This window comes from Procambarus clarkii, chromosome 75 (genome assembly GCF_040958095.1).
Source record: "Procambarus clarkii isolate CNS0578487 chromosome 75, FALCON_Pclarkii_2.0, whole genome shotgun sequence".
NCBI lineage: Eukaryota > Metazoa > Arthropoda > Malacostraca > Decapoda > Cambaridae > Procambarus > Procambarus clarkii.
Genome location: NC_091224.1, coordinates 20,317,138 through 20,329,358, shown reverse-complemented (window position 1 = coordinate 20,329,358; position 12,221 = coordinate 20,317,138).

The window sequence follows — 12,221 nt, the reverse complement described above, 5'->3', positions numbered from 1 at the left end:
TAAAATGCACAATGAAATCACTATAGCTAGATATATCTAAGGGAGAAAAACCTGTGGAGTACTGCGATGGAATCGAACATGCGTCTCAGCTAGATTAACCCAGACGCTGACCTCACTTTTGAAGTGAAATTATTTTGCGTTAATTCCTATTTTTTTAAGTAATGTTACAGAGTGAATAGTGGATGTTAGCGTGTAGAGAACATGTGCAGTAACATGTGCAGGAACATGTGTGGTAACTATTCTGTTGGAGAGGAAAGGTGTATCTATTAGGACAAAGTATCTGTAGGTAGAAGAGGAGTATCTGTGGGGAGGAGAGGAGTATCCAAGTAGGAAATCTTGGGGAGGAAGCAGTTTATAAGCTATAGAGAGAGAATTGTATTAAGCAGAAGAGAAACCTAAGAAAATAGTTGAAGAAGTTACGTAGAAGAGAGAGTGTGTGTGTAAGACCGGTCATGTGGTAGAGGAGATAGAGGGGAAAGAGAGTATATATATACATTATATATATATATATATATATATATATATATATATATATATATATATATATATATATATATATATATACACACACACACAATCCAAATCAATAAAAACCTGGGAGAGATAGACATTGGTGCGGGAGAAGCTAAGCTTTAATTCAAGAAAAAATTGTTCAAGGGGAAAAAATATATAGAGGGGAAGCCTGAGGGGAAATTGAGGCTGCGCCGGTGTATCTGGCGGTCCTGGAGAGGGGAGTAGGGAGAGGGGGAGTAGGGAAAAGTAGTGTGATGTTATAGGGGTGAAGGGGAGAGGATAAGGGAAGAGATGTAGGAGGAATAGTGAGGCAGTAGTGAGATGAAAGTGGGGCAGATGGAAAAGGGGGGAGATAAGAGAGGGAAGAATGAATTGGGGAGAAGGAAGAGGGGAATAAAGAAATGGTGAGGAGAGAGGGTGACTTATAGTGTACACACCTAGTTGTGCTTGTGGGGGGTTGGGCTTCAGCTCTTTGGTCATCATAAATTGTCTTAAGAGAGAGAGAGAGAGAGAGAGAGAGAGAGAGAGAGAGAGAGAGAGAGAGAGAGAGAGAGAGAGAGAGAGAGAGAGAGAGAGAGAGAAAAAAAATTAATGCTGGCACACTCCAAGACAACAGGACTCCTAAGAATTTGTTAAGATTGTTGGCCATTGAGGTATCGTTGTGGATCTCAGTCTCTTCAAAAGTCCAGTCCATTGATGTCCATCCCTGATCCCTTATGCCACAGAAACATTGGTTCTTGAGTCTTTGTCTGTGACATAGGTGACCTCAGAGGTCACCACATTAGCATTTCTCATTTATCAAATTTAATGGCTACTTAACTTTAAACTATAATCAACCATAAACAATCCCCTATTCTAAGATAACTGTCAAGTGATAACTGTGACTATATAGCAATTGGAAGGAAACTGTGCCCAACCACTTGGAGGATCGAACGCCGACCATGCAAGATACAAGGCTTTCGCTGTACCAGCCAGTCCAAGTAGACGGACCGTTATTACAGAAATATTCATATATATTAAATATCTGATGAAATTTGTAATCTTTGGACCTGAAAAGTGTTACCAATTTTCAAGAGATCTTCGCAAAGAGAATTGCTTTCGGACTGCTTACGTAACTCAGCCTTTCAAACCACAACAGTGAGGTGAGGTCTGACAGGGGCCTCACCTTATCTCACCTCACCTCACCTCACTGGTTCCCTACGACCTCGACAAGAACAGACTCTCACAACGCAGCTGCGTCACCGCTCCCTGTGCCAGGTAAGACCACTACGGGCTCGCCATAGCCCGTGATACTTGCCCCCGCTCCTGTGCCAGGTAAGGAACGGGCTCACCATAGCCCGTGCTACTTGGAACTTGTTCCGAGTAGCTGAACCTATAACAACAACAACAACAACGCAGCTGCGAGAGAAGATGAAACCGATTGAATCCTTGGGTTAGCCCGCCAAACACACACCGAAGCTACGACGTTGGTACAACGTTCGAACAAGTTTTAACACCTAGCCAGTTATACCAACCAATATAGCAAGTTGTAACAACGTTCTAATACGTCATAAACACGTTAAGCCAAGATGTAACAACTTTATTACAAGTTGTAACAAGCGGAAAATAGAGACAGTTACGGTTTGTGTTTCCAGGGATGTGCCTTGTTCCAGAGCAACTCAACCGGCAGTTCCATGCTGGATCACTTACTGGTGCGTTATCTTGAGATGATTTCGGGGCTTTTTAGTGTCCCCGCGGCCCGGTCCTCGACCAGGCCTTCACCCACAGGAAGCAGCCCGTGACAGCTGACTAGCACCCAGGTACCTATTTCACTGCTAGGTAACAGGGGCATAGGGTGAAAGAAACTCTGCCCATTGTTTCTCGCCGGCGCCGGGGATCGAACCCAGGATCACAAATCCAGCGTGCTGTCCGCTCGGCCGACCGGCTCCCCGCTCGGCCGACCTGCGTGACAGAGCCTTCAGAACCGCCTTAGTCTATCACTGCAGTGAGGTAGAGTTTTGGGCCAAGTATAAGCTTTAGACTTATCCAAAACAGCCTCTTCTAAGACAACCCGTTCTCGCAAATTTAATAAGTCAATATTGACTTATTAGTTGCGTGCATAGGTGACATACTAAACATAATAGTTTCCCTTGAAAAGCTTCATAGAAAACACCGACCTTACCTAACCTACTTAGTATGTTAAAATAAGCATCTTATAGCTTCGTAATTACAATTGTTACTTAACCTATTATAGGTATAGGTTAGGTAATAATTGTAATTACGAAGCAATAAGATGCTTATCTTAACATACAAAGTAGGTTAGGTAAGGTCGGTGTTTTCTATGAAGCTTTTCAAGGGAAACTATTATGTTAAGTATGTCACCTATGCACATATTTAATAAGTCAATATTGACTTATTAAATTTGCGAGAACGGGTTGTCTAAGAACATCAAGAACCTCCACTGTCAGTTTTATGGACGAACGCAAGAAGTCAAATGACGAAAGACGAAGCACGAAATCATCGACCACCTTACCTTGAGTTACCTTGAGGTGCTTCCGGGGCTTAGCGTCCCCGCGGCCCGGTCGTCGACCAGGCCTCCTGGTTGCCGGACTGATCAACCAGGCTGTTGGACGCGGGTGCTCGCAGCCTGACGTATGAGTCACAGCCTGGTTGATCAGGTATCCTTTGGAGATGCTTATCCAGTTCTCTCTTGAACACTGTGAGGGGTCGGCCAGTTATGCCCCACAATAAATATTCAAATCAAAATTTCACGAATTTCCTTGCCACCAGGCGGCCAGAAATATTTACAAAGAGGACACAGATTCGCGTCAAAAAAAAGGTCCAACCACTTGGGCTGGACGGTAGAGCGACGGTCTCACTTCATGCAGGTCGGCGTTCAATCCCCGACCGTCCACAAGTGGTTGGGCACCATTCCTTTCCCTCCGTCCCATCCCAAATCCTTATCCTGACCCCTTCCCCAGTGCTATATAGTGGTAATGGCTTGACGCTTTCCCCTTGATAATTATTTTCTTTCTTTTTGCCCGTCAAAAAATCAGCAAAACGGAATTGTTGCAAGAAACAATTATCCTGAACCGCAGGCTCTTTGCAGCAGCGCTAAGACCTGCACCACGTTCTCGGAAAAGAAAATTAAGCTTTAAAGACGTGTGTCAAAGTGGCCAATAGCAGCCGCCAAAACGTCCACTACGGGCTCACCATAGCCCGTGCTACTTGGAACTTTTTGTTCCAGGTAGCGAATCCTGAACAACAACAACAACAAAACGCCGAGTTGAACATCAGAAGGAAAGCAGCTAAGAGACTTAAAGCATTAAAGTGCATCTCTCGCTGTTTATTTACACATTATAACCACGAACACACACACACACTTAAGGTGATCACACAGCTTAAGTGCGCCTCTTGAGCTTGTAAAGGCCTCCCCCAATCCCATCACTAATCTCCAGAACTTAACTTAAAGAGTCGAGGCAAAAACAATAATTCTCAGCTTGTAAAATACGTGATAGAAACTGCCTTCCTTAATCGCGTGCATCCTTTACACGCTCCGGTAAGACAAGAGAGAGAGAGAGAGAGAGAGAGAGAGAGAGAGAGAGAGAGAGAGAGAGAGAGAGAGAGAGAGAGAGAGAGAGAGAGAGAGAGAGAGAGAGAGAGACAGAGAGAGAGAGAGAGACAGAGAGAGAGAGAGAGAGAGAGAGAGAGAGAGAGAGAGAGAGAGAGAGAGAGAGAGAGAGAGAGAGAGAGAGAGAGAGAGAGAGAGAGAGAGAGAGTGGTTAAGGAGTGGTTTGTCCACCCTGTCAATTCCCCCTGAGAACTTTGTAGGTGGTTATCATGTCTCCCCTTACTCTTCTGTTTTCCAAGCATGTGAGGTTCAGCTCCTTTAGCCTGTGAGGTTTTGGAGTATATATATATATATATATATATATATATATATATATATATATATATATATATATATATATATATATATACAGGCAGGGTGAGCGCAGTTTGAAGGCAAGTTGACTGACCAAAATTCGTGCGTTTTTTTACCAATACCTAATCAAAAAAAAATTTCCTCAAGTGCAATTTAGTTTCAGGTCACGTTATAGCCTCTAGAGTTGGTTAGGCCGTGTGCTCTGGCTCCGTTGGTAGGGCCTTTTCTTGACACCACATTGGTCAAGCAATGCGAGAGATGTGCGTCTGACCTAAGTAGTTAATGAGACATTGTTAGAGATAAGTTCGTACAATAAATAATAATAATGTCGAACAGAACCAAAACACAAATCCACAAGGGCCGTGACGAGGATTCGAACCTACTGTAACACGGGTTTGGTTCCTCTCTCTTTACTTCCTTCTTTCTACTCCCTCTACCCGTATTCTTACTTTTATTTCTAAACCAAGGGACTCCAAAACTTTTAACAAAGCCAACTCCACGCCACGTGGTCCTAAGACGATTGACCGACTTAGGATTCTACACCCAGTATGACGTGACCTAAGCTCTGAACAAAACCCTAGAGTCACCTCTGCTGCCACCACCAGACCAGTAATACAAGAGCAATGATCGAGGTCTGGATCGATCACGCTAATTAATCAACCTAGGGGCTTGATCCCCACTATAAACGATGACCTTGAGTGTGGAATAAATTACACGGTACTGATAATTCCGATTCGATGTTAGAATCGGCGCCCAATGCAACTCTGCCTCGTGTGGACCACGTGACCAGGACAAGTTTACACATAACCAAATGGAAACAATAAAATGCAAATTAATAACAAATTTAATTTATTAAAAGAAAACTAAAACAAAATCTAAATGTGTTCACTCCCTATCACTTTAACACTCCCTACTTGACCTGAGTGGCAAATGAGACTATTTCTATACTTAACAATAGCAACTATACCTTGGGCGACCACAGCTCTAGGTGTTGGGGCTGTTCTTGGGGAGAGGTAAGATGTTGACCTCTTATCCCAGCTGCTTCCGTGACCACACTGATTTTTTCCTTGTCTGGACAACCCCAGACAGAGTATTGTATTGTTCATATTGAGTAATCGAAAAAAAAAAATCGATGCTGCTGGATGCTGAATGTAGTCGCTGACGACGACGGTGTCGATCTTGCTTCTCCCCATGTGTAGACATCAATACCTGGTCCTCTTGTACTCCCATCCGGTACTCCTGAATGACGACAGAGTGTAGTAGAGCGGAGTGCCAAGTGACAGCTGTAGAATACTGTTACTTCGGCCATTAATCTTGCTCTCGACAGTCCACACGCCTTCGTATCAATCACAGTTCACACGGTAGTCTTGATGTTAAACTTGACGTCGCAGATGACCACAGCAGAGCAGAACTGGATGTACCAACGGTGTCTCTTAGCAGGAGTGGTGTCAGAAGGTCGTAGAGGCGGGTTGCTTGTTTGCAGAACAGGTGAATCTCGTCTTCCATCATTGCTCACGTCATCTCAGGCGTTTCTTGATGTCACCAGGTTACTAGGCCGTAAACACCAACTGTGCATACCCTCGTACCGCCGACTTTAGGCCAAAGGAGACAATTTTGCGACCTTCTATTGGCGAGTCCCGGTACTCTGTAGGGAAACCGTGCCTTCCACCTGTGACCGCCTTACTTCTGCTTTCTTGTTACTTCAGATGACGTAATCATTAATCTTCCGGCGAAATTCTTGAGTACTGCTACGTGCTTTCCATTTCTTGACCTCTCCTCCAACACTGCTGGAATGACTGCAGTCTTGATGACGCAGCAGGTGGGTATTGGTGATCTCGAGACAGCTACCCCGGCGTTGTATGGCACCTCCGGTGACTGCTATAATGTGGACAGCTCGCTGGCCCTGACAACCTCGTTAGTGACGTGAGGCGTCGGCCGGGTGACTCTTGGACAGTCACTAGAGAGAGAGAGAGAGAGAGAGAGAGAGAGAGAGAGAGAGAGAGAGAGAGAGAGAGAGAGTGGTTAAGGAGTGGTTTGTCCACCCTGTCAATTCCCCCTGAGAACTTTGTAGGTGGTTATCATGTCTCCCCTTACTCTTCTGTTTTCCAAGCATGTGAGGTTCAGCTCCTTTAGCCTGTGAGGTTTTGGAGTATATATATATATATATATATATATATATATATATATATATATATATATATATATATATATATATATATATATATATACAGGCAGGGTGAGCGCAGTTTGAAGGCAAGTTGACTGACCAAAATTCGTGCGTTTTTTTACCAATACCTAATCAAAAAAAAATTTCCTCAAGTGCAATTTAGTTTCAGGTCACGTTATAGCCTCTAGAGTTGGTTAGGCCGTGTGCTCTGGCTCCGTTGGTAGGGCCTTTTCTTGACACCACATTGGTCAAGCAATGCGAGAGATGTGCGTCTGACCTAAGTAGTTAATGAGACATTGTTAGAGATAAGTTCGTACAATAAATAATAATAATGTCGAACAGAACCAAAACACAAATCCACAAGGGCCGTGACGAGGATTCGAACCTACGTCCGGGAGCATCCCAGACGCTGCCTTAATCGACTGAGCTACGACATGGTCAAAAGGGTCACAAACCCTTGTGGATTTGTTCATTTGATGCATCACGCTATTGTGATTTCTGTGTGTAATTTTAACACACATCAGTGTGTATATTGTTATACAAGGAAATTAATTTTCGTTTGTACATATAAAGCTAAAGGTGATGGAGGTGACTTTGGGTTCAGTACTTTGAACTTTGACTTTGGATTGACGACGTTGGCCAAACCACACACTAGAAGTTGATGAGACGACGACGTTTCGGTCCGTCCTGGATCAAGTCGATTGTGATGAGAGGAAGGAGGCAATGGCAATAAATTAGTTACATTAACGACCATTAGTTCAACAGTTACAAAGGCTAATAATAAGGTTGTTGTTATGAACCTATACAGTATTTTATAAGCACCGAATCACCTTCTGTGGTGGATTGTTCAATAAACCCTTGAACTATATGTTTAACACATCTCTAACCCTGTCCATGGAGGACAGAAGAAAATGTATATATGCTGGTTAGCATTGTAAATGTGTGGCCACGTCTGTGGTAGAAAATAATAAAAAAAAATAAAAAATAGATATAAAAAAAACAGTCAACCATAGTGGTAGAGCTAAAGCTCTTGGACCCCAAACGACCTATGACCTTCATCGGGTCACGCCGACACGTCATGCAAAGTTTACTTGAATTCTCTTCAAGGTCCAATCACTTGGGCTGGACGGTAGAGCGACGGTCTCGCTTCATGCAGGTCGGCGTTCAATCCCCGACCGTCCATAAGTGGTTGGACACCATTCCTATCCCCTTCAGTCCCATCCCAAGTCCTTATCCTTACCCAGTCCAAGTGCTATAGAGTCGTAATGGCTTGGCGCATTCTTGATAGTTCCCTTCTGCACTCCGAATGTATATAGAGTGCAAACAAACGTCCGGATTTATATAAATAGATCGCACTATTGTATTGCACTGTATTATAAACTACTGTTTTTCCTAGTGTTATATAAAGATGCATCATTTCCTGTCATAAGCTTGTACTGTTTTACCTTGATTGGATTGGATTGCACTATGTTGCGTTGCATTATTCTGCATTTGCTTTGATGAATCATGTTGCCTTTTTCATTGTATTTTGTTGCATTGTATTTCACTGTACTGCATTTAAGTGCACAGTACTGCAAAGCATTGTCCTTTCAACGCAGCTACTGGTGGTCAGTGAGGTTAAATGTTAAATCTTGCAGTATATTTGGAAACCAATCTGCATGTTAATTACCAAGTGGTGATTACTACACAAACTGAAGCCTTTACGACAAAATTCCTTTGTGATTAAACACAAAATTATGTCTGTTAATACAAATGATACCAAATGTACAAGAAATATATACAAATGTATACCAAATGTATGGAAATGTATACAAAACTCGAATTCAAAATGTAAAATGAGGAATAAAAATTCTAGGTCAAAGTATAAAGAATCAGTATATGTAAAGTTAGGCTCTAAGCAACGATTCAAAGTCAATTGTCATTTAGATTTGAAATCCAGCAGTCAGAATCAAAATTAAAAATGTTACCATGATCAGATCATGAAGAATTCGTATCAAAGCAAGAAACCAGGATCAAAAACATGATAAACCAGGGTCAAAACATGATAAACCAAGATGAAAACCATGATAAACCAGGGTCAAAACATGATAAACCAAGATCAAAACCATGATAATCCAGGGTCAAAACATGATAAACCAAGATCAAAACCATGATAAACGAAGGTCAAAACATGATAAACCAGGGTCAAAACACGATAAACCAAGATGAAAACCATGATAAACCAAGATCAAAACCATGATAATCCAGGGTCAAAACATGATAAACCAGGGTCAAAACATGATAAACCAAGATCAAAACCATGATAATCCAGGGTCAAAACATGATAATCCAGGGTCAAAACATGATAAACCAAGATGAAAACCATGATAATCCAGGGTCAAAACGAGCTATCAGTATCAACCACGATAACTGAAGATCGTGCTTGAATTCACGAAGAATCAAAATCCACGAAAATTCAAAATCTATGGAAATCACGGTCAAACCCAATTATCCTGGCTAAATACTAGGACCTTAGGGATCAAAATATGAAGTAATTAAGATGAATCTAGAACATTCTCGAAATTGATGGTAATTGTAGCAAAAAAAAACTTTGTCGAACGTACACAAATATACTGTTGGATTCCGTCAAAAACAGTTCGTGTTTTGTAATATTCATTTTGTAAAAGCCAAAAGAAAATTTAATAATTTAAATTTAAATATTTCTAGGCCTTGTATAGCGCATATATGTAGTATATTAGGCTGAATATAGCATATATTACTCCCAGGGTTGCTTGAACAGTTTTGGTTTGGTTCTTGAGTTTATATATCCAATTTATTTAACAAAAATAGAACACTTGGAATAATTAAAAAATTCCAAAAACTAGTTTTTAGAAGTCCAACAGTACAAAATTTTTGGTTCTACCGAGTAGTTCATATAAGGACTATAAGTTCACGAGAATAGGTTAAAGTAAATACCATGCAGAATTAATATCAAAACAATTAAGGTCAATAATCAATACTAAGACGAAACAAGGTCAAACACATGATCAGAAAAACAAATGTTGCAATGATTCAAACGCCTGCGAATAATCAGCAACATCCTCCACGACTTTCAACCCGAATATTCTTTGTCGCTTAAATACGGTTAAATATCATCCGAGGAGACAATGTGTTGTATGACTTCCGTTTTCTGTGTTTGAGATCTTCAGCGGCGGCTTGTATGTATATATGAGAAAATGCGCCACAAATGGAATACTTGAGAGGAGAATTCTTGAGCTGGAGTGCTTTCGTAACCTTGACAATGTTTTGGAAATTGGCCTTGCAGCATTTCAAGAGTGACTGTAGAGACGTGGAGAGAACTCCAGACTTTAATATGAGTTAAAACACAAACTATTTTCGTTAGTATTTGGAAATTGCGAGTTTTATAGGGTAAACAATGGCTAACATTGTAATCAAATGTAAGTCTACAAGAGCTGCGACAGGTAATAATTTTATTTTGGTAATTTATTATGCGGCCCATACCCATCATGTGGGAGGTAGTGGACCCCATACCCGTCTTGTGGGAGGTAGGTGGACCCCATACCCGTCTTGTGGGAGGTAGGTGGACCCCATACCCATCATGTGGGAGGTAGGTGGACCCCATACCCATCATGTGGGAGGTAGGTGGACCCCATACCCATCATGTGGGAGGTAGTGGACCCCATACCCATCATGTGGGAGGTAGGTGGACCCCATACCCATCATGTGGGAGGTAGGTGGACCCCATACCCGTCTTGTGGGAGGTAGGTGGACCCCATACCCATCATGTGGGAGGTAGGTGGACCCCATACCCATCATGTGGGAGGTAGGTGGACCCCATACCCGTCTTGTGGGAGGTAGGTGGACCCCATACCCGTCTTGTGGGAGGTAGGTGGACCCCATACCCGTCTTGTGGGAGGTAGGTGGACCCCATACCCGTCTTGTGGGAGGTAGGTGGACCCCATACCCGTCTTGTGGGAGGTAGGTGGACCCCATACCCATCATGTGGGAGGTAGGTGGACCCCATACCCATCATGTGGGAGGTAGGTGGACCCCATACCCGTCTTGTGGGAGGTAGGTGGACCCCATACCCATCATGTGGGAGGTAGGTGGACCCCATACCCATCATGTGGTAGGTAGGTGGACCCCATACCCATCATGTGGGAGGTAGGTGGACCCCATACCCGTCTTGTGGGAGGTAGGTGGACCCCATACCCATCATGTGGGAGGTAGGTGGACCCCATACCCATCATGTGGGAGGTAGGTGGACCCCATACCCATCATGTGGGAGGTGGTGGGAAAAGTCATCCACATAATACCCTCAAGATCCGAACTCCTTAATATATAGAAAACAAATATTATCACACATATTTATCCAAGCAAAGACACTGAACGACAACGAACTGCTCGAATCATCGGGAATCGAACCCTCAAGAAGAACCGAGACCGTCGCTCTGCCACTCACGCCAAAGAAACAACGAGATGTGATTATGTCGAGTCCTTAAGCTTGGCGCCGAAAACCCTAAGACGACACCCGAGCTCTACCTACAACGATCTATTACTACCGCAATCTATTATTGCCACGATCTATTCTTATCAGGAACTATTAAGCCACTATCAGTGTTTACTACTTGATCAGGTTAATGTGACAGCGATAAAACACACACATACACACACACACACTTTCGCTGCCATTACGTTATCAACGACGTTGCTCGCGTTAACTGGTGGCTGTTCTCTGACCGACCGACTGAAAAGTCGTCAATTTTAGGATGCAAGTGAGTCGTATGACCTCGTTAATGGGCTGTTGAATGGTATATTACCGAGTTCTAACGAGGGGAAAACTCGGGGTCAACTGGTCTGCGTGTTACACCTGTGGTCAGTCGTTAAGGGGGTCTATGATCAGTCGTTTAGCTCTGCAGTCTGCTGCACAGCTCTGCAGTTAGCTGCACAGCTCTGCGGTCAGCCTGCTCAGCTCTACGCTCCGTTCTGTGGTTTGATGTTGAGATCTTTCTCCCACTGCGAATTCCTGAGCATCGCGGAGAAGCGAAGAGTTTACTTATTAGTTTGGGAAGAATGCTGAGTACGTTGATTTTCCAGTGAAGAATCGCTGGGTGTAATTTTGATGGTGAAAAGTGTATCCAGTGCAGGTGGAGTGAGAGAGGAGGAGTGCTGAGGGGCAACACTGGCCACCACACATACAACTGTGTAAAGGAGGAAATGTAGATGTTTATCTCTCAGAATGTTTGGTAATATGTTTATTGTTTGTGATGTGTGTCTATGTATGTATTAACACGATGTACTGAACGGGGTGAGAATACCTTGAGCTACCTCATCCCTTTGTGTGTATTTTACCTCAATAACTTATTTCAATTTCAATTTCATACAACTGGAAACATACAATATAACACTTGTGTTGTATGCGTATGTATATTTTTGTATTTATTATTTGGGCCTGCAGAATCGCGCTATTAGCTCTTGGACCCCCGCCTGTCTTGTATATATCTTCGTTGTATTCACCTAATTGTGCTTGTGGGGGTTGAGCTCTGCTCTTTCGGCCCGCTTCTCAACTGTTACTAATTGTTTTTCATACACAGGAAACAGCCCGTAACAGCTGTCTAACTCCCAGGAACCTATTCA